Source organism: Lipotes vexillifer, unplaced genomic scaffold (assembly GCF_000442215.2).
Source record: "Lipotes vexillifer unplaced genomic scaffold, Lipotes_vexillifer_v1.1 scaffold1608, whole genome shotgun sequence".
NCBI lineage: Eukaryota > Metazoa > Chordata > Mammalia > Artiodactyla > Lipotidae > Lipotes > Lipotes vexillifer.
This window is the reverse complement of record NW_006774162.1, coordinates 783,180-790,972: the sequence shown is the minus strand read 5'-3', so window position 1 is coordinate 790,972 and position 7,793 is coordinate 783,180. Positions and strand designations below refer to the sequence as shown.

The window sequence follows — 7,793 nt, the reverse complement described above, 5'->3', positions numbered from 1 at the left end:
AGCCCCTATTTACATAAGGCCTATACTAAGGAACAGAACCCATAGACATCAGTCCACTCTTATTTCTCTGGATTTAATTTCTCTGTTACTTTCTGAAACATGCAGGTGTTCCTTTCTTTCTTTTAATCTCAGCTATGTGCTTTTAAGTTTTTCAAAATTGACCCAGAATTTACATGTGTCTCCAGTAAGAGTACATTAAATTGAGCTTAGTCTGCTATTCTACTGGCATATTTGAGATCCAGATAATTTGCTACTTAACTGGATTCATTTACCTGTATATTTCAGGCATCTAAAACTCACAATGTTCCAAATTTCACCTCCTTGTTGTTAGTAATTTTCTTGGGAATCTGGATGACATTAAATGGAATAAAATTAGTGAGTTGCCCAGGAATGACTGAAAGTTTGTTTGTCAGAGTGTCCAGGGAAAGTTAAGCAAGGAAGAAAAGCAAATGAAAAACAGAATCACATTAGTATGGCTGAGTTTACTCCCAAGATTCCATGCAGAGCTCTCTGTAGAGCTGGGTTGGGTTATAACTTATGCCAGAGCTCTAGGTGGGGCTGACACCATCTCATGCCAAGCTCTAGTTCTGGGCTAACGTCATCTCTGGTCCGCTCTATGGAGTGGAAACTTTGGGGGAATGGCCAATATGTTCCATGGTGTAGGAAGAGGGAAATTGTGAACGTGACTTTCTAAATTGTGAAGGAACTAACCACTGTAAATGTGCCTTGAACTATGTTGTTTAATTTGACCAGTCAGATTAATGACTTTCCCCTTGAATGAAATGCTGCTACGTATATGAGCAGAAAAACAAAACTGGTATAAGGAATAGATAGCTAGTGGGAAGCAGCCGCATAGCACAGGGAGATCAGCTTGGTGCTTTGTGACCACCTAAAGGGGTGCAATAGGGAGGGTGAGAGGGAGATAGATGTAAGGGGGAAGAGATATGGGGACATATGTATATGTATAACTGATTTACTTTGTTATAAAGCAGAAACTAACACACCATTGTAAAGCAATTATACTCCAATAAACATGTTTAAAAAAAACTGGTATAAGGAGATGGGGAGACTGGAAGTTTTATTTTCCCACGAATTAACTTTTCCTCTGACCATGACCTTCCCTTTGAGTCTCCTAGACCTTGGAGATGATCGCAACCCCTTGGGTTGGGTGATGGAAATCCCATCTTCACTAGAACCTCGATAGATAACTTTGATTTTTCCCACTCTGTCTATCCATTCCATGTATGCAGTCAGACATTTGATCTTGGACTTTTACTGACAAAATATGCTTGAATATAACCATTTCTTTTCACTCACACTGCTACTGCTATTGTCACTGCCTTAACTAGGGCTTTATCTTTAAGTTCTTTACATAAATATATAAATAAAGTATACAAATAAATAAAATATAATATTAATTCTGATGATTTTAAAGTATTTTCTTGATAAAGACTTTTCCTGATAAAGATACACAATATCTTATATAAATATTTTTGTATTATCTGTTCTTAGAATTTTAGTCATATGATTCTATCTGTTGGTATGTCTAGAACTTTTTGATTGAATGCTGGCTATTTTATTTGGCATTTTTTGTTTTTCTCAGTGGAAACGTTGTTTTGCTTCAAAATATTTTATTCTACCTGGAAGTAGCAAACCTCCAAATTACAATATTTTAAATGCATTCAAATATCAATACTGTGGGTGTCACAAAATCTAGAAAAATGACATTTAAAAATTAACTACTGCCAAATATGTCTCTATAAAACTTTCCCCCACTCTTTTAGCTATATATTCTTTAACTGCCACCTCATATGACAGTTGATGTATTTTAGAAATAAAATTTTAAGAAATAAATTTTGTAGTTTATAGACATAGATTTCTATTAACATGGTTGATTAGAATTTGCTTTTAGTTATTAATAGTTTAGAAATGTTTATTGCGGCTTCACAATTTATTATTGATAATGTCATATTAATTTTCATTAACTTTGAGAAAACCTCTATAAATTACTTCCTCATGAATATTTAGTATTATAAATGCATTACTGATTTCAGTACTGCTATAGGTTTGTGCATTACAGGAATTCTGATAAAATACTCATTCACACCATTCCATTACACACATTAATGATGGAGTATATTCTTTTATTTGTTTGTTTGTTTATTTATTTTTGGCGGTGTTGGGTCTTCATTGCTGTGCACAGGCTTTCTCTAGTTGCAGCGAGTGGGGGCTACTCTTTGTTGTGGTGCGCAGGCTTCTCATTGTGGTGGCTTTTCTTCTTGCAGAGCATGAGCTCTAGGCACGCAGGCTTCAGTAGTTGTGGCTTTCAGGCTCAGTAGTTGTGGCTCACGGGCTCTAGAGCGCAGGCTCCATAGTTGTGGCGCATGGGCTTAGTTGCTCCGTGGCATGTGGGATCTTCCTGGACCAGGGCTCGAACCCGTGTCCCCTGCATTGGCAGGCGGCTTCTTAACCACTGTGCCATCAGGGAAGCCCCTGGAGTATATTCTTGACAGAAGAAAATTTCCGTTTTGACTAAGCATTGATGAGAACTGAATCTTTTTTTTTTTTGTGGTACACGGGCTTGTCACTGCTGTGGCCTCTCCCATTGCGGAGTACAGGCTCCGGACATGCAGGCCCAGCGACCATGGCTCAGGGGCCCAGCCGCTCCGCGGCATGTGGGATCTTCCCGGACCGGGGCACGAACACGTGTTCCCTGCATCGGCAGGCAGACTCTCAACCACTGCACCATCAGGGAAGCCCGAGAACTGAATCTTTGACTTGTCTTTCACATGCCTGATGATTGAAATCATTTTCCACAGAATAGCTTCTGGTTTTATACTTTTCAGTTTTTTTTTCTTCTTCAAACGCACATGCTTTGAGAGCTGTGAAGTGCAAAACATGGCTATATTGTAAGGTGGTTTTTGTCCTTATGCTTCTGTGTCTTGTGCTAGTTAAGTCAGTAGAGTAGTCAGTAAGAGTACTGGAAGTTATTCCTGTAATGGGATAGTGTATAGTCAATTACATATGGTGGTGCCTGAAAATCACATAATAGCCTCACTTAAAACATCTCCTTAGCCAGATTTCAAAAAAAGCCTGTGGCCATTCCAATATGATCCACCATAGCGGAATATAATAGAAGGAAAATTGGCAAAGAAAGAGATGCTTGTCTTACCTGATGGAAGTTAAAATAACTCACTTTTGACAATTTTGCAAAAACCTATAATTTCATGAACTAATTTCTAGGGTTCTTCATAGGAACTAAAAAGGAGTTGTGGAACAACAATACAAGCTACTGTGATGAGAAGCCTGTGCACCACAACAAAGAGTAGCCCCCGCTGGCCGCAGCTAGAGAAAACCCACACGCAGCATTGAAGACCCAACGCAGACAAAATAAAAATAAATAAATTTATTTTTAAAAAAGTAATACTCAGGTTTGAGGCATGAGAAATATGATGAGGAGAAATTAGCTAATGTTTTCAGAACTTTTTAAATATCAAACTCAGTCTCTAAGATTTTAGCATTATATACAATATCGGTTACTTATTAGTGGTTTGGGAAGGCCAATTTAAAATTTTCTGATCTTACTGTATTGAAATTCATGGCCCTAATGTTTTCCACATTGACTATATGAATGATGAAGAAAAGTCAATCATGTATTTCATTTCCAACTGCACAGGAAACAAAATTTTAAAAAGTGTTTGGACTACTGACTTTTGATTTCTTCTAAGGCAAATATATAGGTAATTTTTATTCCCTGATTAGGAGAAAAATGGTGGAAGAGGGCAGGGTTAAGAATTAAGATTTCAAGAGCGTGAGAGGTAGATGGCCAACCAGAGTTCCCAAGGTTCGGTGCCTGTAACTGTTGCCGCCACTTAAGCCTGCCAAAGCAGTGGTACGGCTGCTGCGCTCGTCTTTGCTACCTCTAGAAACATTCTTGCCTGTAGTGGCAGCAGCGGGACTCAATTACCCTCTTTTTGCACTCCCTCCAGAAGCTCCAGATGGCGTCTTCCGTGGGAAACGTGGCTGACAGCACAGAATCAACGAAACGTATGCTTTCCTTATGAGGGTTAGCTGAGTTGGCACATCGAGAATATCAGGCAGGAGATTTTGAGGCAGCTGAGAGACACTGCATGCAGCTCTGGAGACAAGAGCCAGACAATAATGGTGTACTTTTATTACTTTCATCTATACACTTCCAGTGTCGAAGGCTGGACAGATCTGCCCACTTTAGTACTCTGGCAATTAAACAGAACCCTGTTCTGGCAAAAGCCTATTCGAATTTGGGGAATGTGTACAAGGAAACAGGGCAGTTGCAGGAAGCAGTTGAACATTACCGGCATACATTGAGTCTCAAACCAGACTTCATCGACGGTTATATTAACCTGGCAACCGCTTTGGTAGCAGCAGGCGACAAAGAAGGGACAGTACAAGCTTATGTCTCTGCCCTTCAGTGCAATCCTGATTTGTACTGTGTTTGCAGTGACCTGGGGGACCTGCTCAAAACCCTGGGTCGCTTGGAAGAAGCCAAGGCATGTTATGTGAAAGCAATAGAGACGCAACCGAACTTTGCAGTAGCTTGGAGTAATCTTGGCTGTGTTTTCAATGCACAAGGGGAGATTTGGCTTGCAATTCATCACTTTGAAAAGGCTGTCACCCTTGACCCCAATTTTCTGGATGCTTATATCAATTTAGGAAATGCCTTGAAAGAGGCACAGATTTTTGACAGAGCTGTGGCAGCTTACCTTCGTGCCATAAGCTTGAGTCCAAATCAGGCAGTGGTACATGACAACCTGGCTTGTGTATACTATAAGCAAGGCCTGATAGATCTAGCAATAGACACCTACAGGCGAGCTATTGAATTGCAACCACATTTCCCTGATGCTTACTGCAACCTAGCCAACGCTCTCAAAGAGAAGGGCAGTGTTGCCGAAGCAGAAGACTGTTATAATACAGCTCTCCGGCTGTGTCCCACCCATGCAGACTCTCTGAATAACGTAGCCAATATCAAACGAGAACAGGGAAACACTGAAGAGGCAGTTCGCTTGTATCATAAAGTATTAGAAGTCTTCCCAGAGTTTGCTGTTGCCCATTCAAATTTAGCAAGTGTATTGCAGCAGCAGGGAAAACTGCAGGAAGCTCTGATGCATTATAAGGAGGCTATTCGAATCAGTCCTACCTTTGCTGATGCCTACTGTAATATGGGAAACACTCTAAAGGAGATGCAGGATGTTCAGGGAGCCTTGCAGTGTTATACTCGTGCCATTCAGATTAACCCTGCATTTGCAGATGCCCACAGCAGTCTGGCTTCCATTCACAAGGATTCAGGGGATATTCCAGAAGCAATTGCTTCTTATTGCACTGCTCTGAAGCTTAAACCTGATTTTCCTGATGCTTATTGCTTATTGTGATTTGGCTCATTGCCTGCAGATTGTCTGTGATTGGACAGACTATGATGAGCGAATGAAGAAGTTGGTCAGCATTGTGGCTGACCAGCTGGAGAAGAATAGGTTGCCTTCTGTGCAGCCTCATCATAGTATGCTGTATATCCTCTTTCTCATGGTTTCAGGAAGGCTATTGCTGAGCGGCATGGGAACCTCTGCTTGGATGAGATAAATGTCCTTCATAAACCACCGTATGAACATCCAAAAGACTTGAAGCTCAGTGATGGTCGACTGCGAGTAGGATACGTGAGTTTTGACTTTGGGAATCATCCTACTTCTCATCTTATGCAGTCTATTCCAGGCATGCACAATCCTGCTAAATTTGAGGTATTCTGTTATGCCCTGAGCCCAGATGATGGCACAAACTTCCGAGCGAAGGTGATGGCAGAGGCCAATCATTTCATTGATCTTTCTCAGATTCCATGCAATGGGAAAGCAGCTGATCGCATCCATCAAGATGGTATACACATCCTTGTAAATATGAATGGTTATACCAGGGGTGCTCGAAATGAACTCTTTGCTCTCAGGCCAGCTCCTATTCAGGCAATGTGGCTGGGGTACCCTGGGACTAGTGGCGCACATTTCATGGATTATATCATCACTGATCAGGAAACTTCACCTGCTGAAGTTGCTGAGCAGTATTCTGAGAAACTGGCTTATATGCCCCATACTTTCTTTATTGGTGATCATGCTAATATGTTCCCTCACCTGAAGAAGAAAGCAGTCATTGATTTTAAGTCCAATGGGCACATTTATGACGATCGTATTGTGCTGACTGGCATCGACCTCAAAGCATTTCTTGATAGTCTACCAGATGTGAAAATTGTCAAGATGAAATGTCCTGATGGAGGAGACAATGCAGACGGCAGTAATACAGCTCTTAATATGCCTGTCATTCCTATGAATACTATTGCAGAAGCAGTTACTGAAATGATTAACAGAGGACAAATTCAGATAACAATTAATGCAGTCAGTATTAGCAATGGGCTGGCAACTACCCTGATAAACAATAAGGCTGCCACTGGAGAGGAAGTTCCTCGTACCATTATTGTAACCACATGTTCTCAGTACGGGTTACCGGAAGATGCCATTGTGTACTGTAACTTTAATCAGTTATATAAAATTGATCCATCTACTTTGCAGATGTGGGCAACTATTCTGAAGCGTGTTCCCAATAGTGTACTGTGGCTGTTGCATTTTCCAGCAGTAGGAGAACCTAATATCCAACAGTACGCACAAAGTATGGGCCTTCCCTAGAACCGTATCATTTTTTCACCTGTTGCTCCTAAAGAGGAACATGTTCGGAGAGGCCAGCTGGCTGATGTCTGCTTGGACACTCCACTCTGTAATGGACACACCACAGGGATGGATGTCCTTTGGTCAGGGACACCCATGGTGACTATGCCAGGAGAGACTCTTGCTTCCCGAGTTGCAGCTTCCCAGCTCACTTGTTTAGGCTGTCTTGAGCTTATTGCTAAAAATAGACAAGAATATGAAGACATAGCTGTGAAACTGGGAACTGATCTAGAATACCTGAAGCAAATTCGTGGCAAAGTCTGGAAGCAGAGAACATCGAGCCCTCTGTTCAACACCAAACAATACACAATGGAACTAGAGCAGCTCTATCTACAGATGTGGGAGCATTATGCAGCTGGCAACAAACCTGATCACATGATTAAGCCTGCTGAAGTCACTGAGTCGGCCTAAATAATGACTGTGTGCACAGGAGAATTACCCCTGTACCTGAGCCTCAACCTTCTGGGGGCAAGGGAACTACTTTTCCCTTATCTGTACAATATCATCTTGCAGATGGGTGAAAGACAATGATAAGAAATAGCACAGCCAGATTTGCTTCCTGCATGATCATGATAGGGAGAGACACAAGAGTTGGGAAACTGCTGTTCCACAAGGAGTCTCCATAGAATTTTGCAGCAGCCTGGAATTTTGCATCCATAGAATTTTGCATACATCTGGAAGGTCTGATTTCCCTTGGTCTTTCATGGGATGGATGGTTAGTGTGGAAGGGAGATAGAGATTGCCCAGCCGTTTTGTGATTATCATGAATTGATTGAGTCTTCTGAATTAAATTTTTTCTTTATATTTTGGGTATTGGAGCTTTTAAAAATGTTTGGTTTCAGGTATTTTTATTCATGTCAAGTGTATATGATTCTCTTGAGATAAGATTTTAAGCTAAAATATTCCTTGTTTTAGTTTCTGAACTCTACAGATAAATGGGGACTTTGCCGCTGTAGTCTTTTTATAGGTTTTATAAGCCACTTGAGCCTATATCAGTCATTTTAGTGTCTGACATAATGTTTGGAACTATCAGTGCTTTGTTGGTTTATAGATGAT

The 7,793-nt window shown here is 41.0% G+C and overlaps 1 pseudogene; it reads left to right on the top strand.

Annotated features, from left to right (window-relative positions):
• Nucleotides 1-3,998: 3,998 nt before the first annotated feature.
• On the top strand, nt 3,999-7,148 carry LOC103089222 (UDP-N-acetylglucosamine--peptide N-acetylglucosaminyltransferase 110 kDa subunit pseudogene; annotated as a pseudogene).
• Nucleotides 7,149-7,793: the final 645 nt, after the last annotated feature.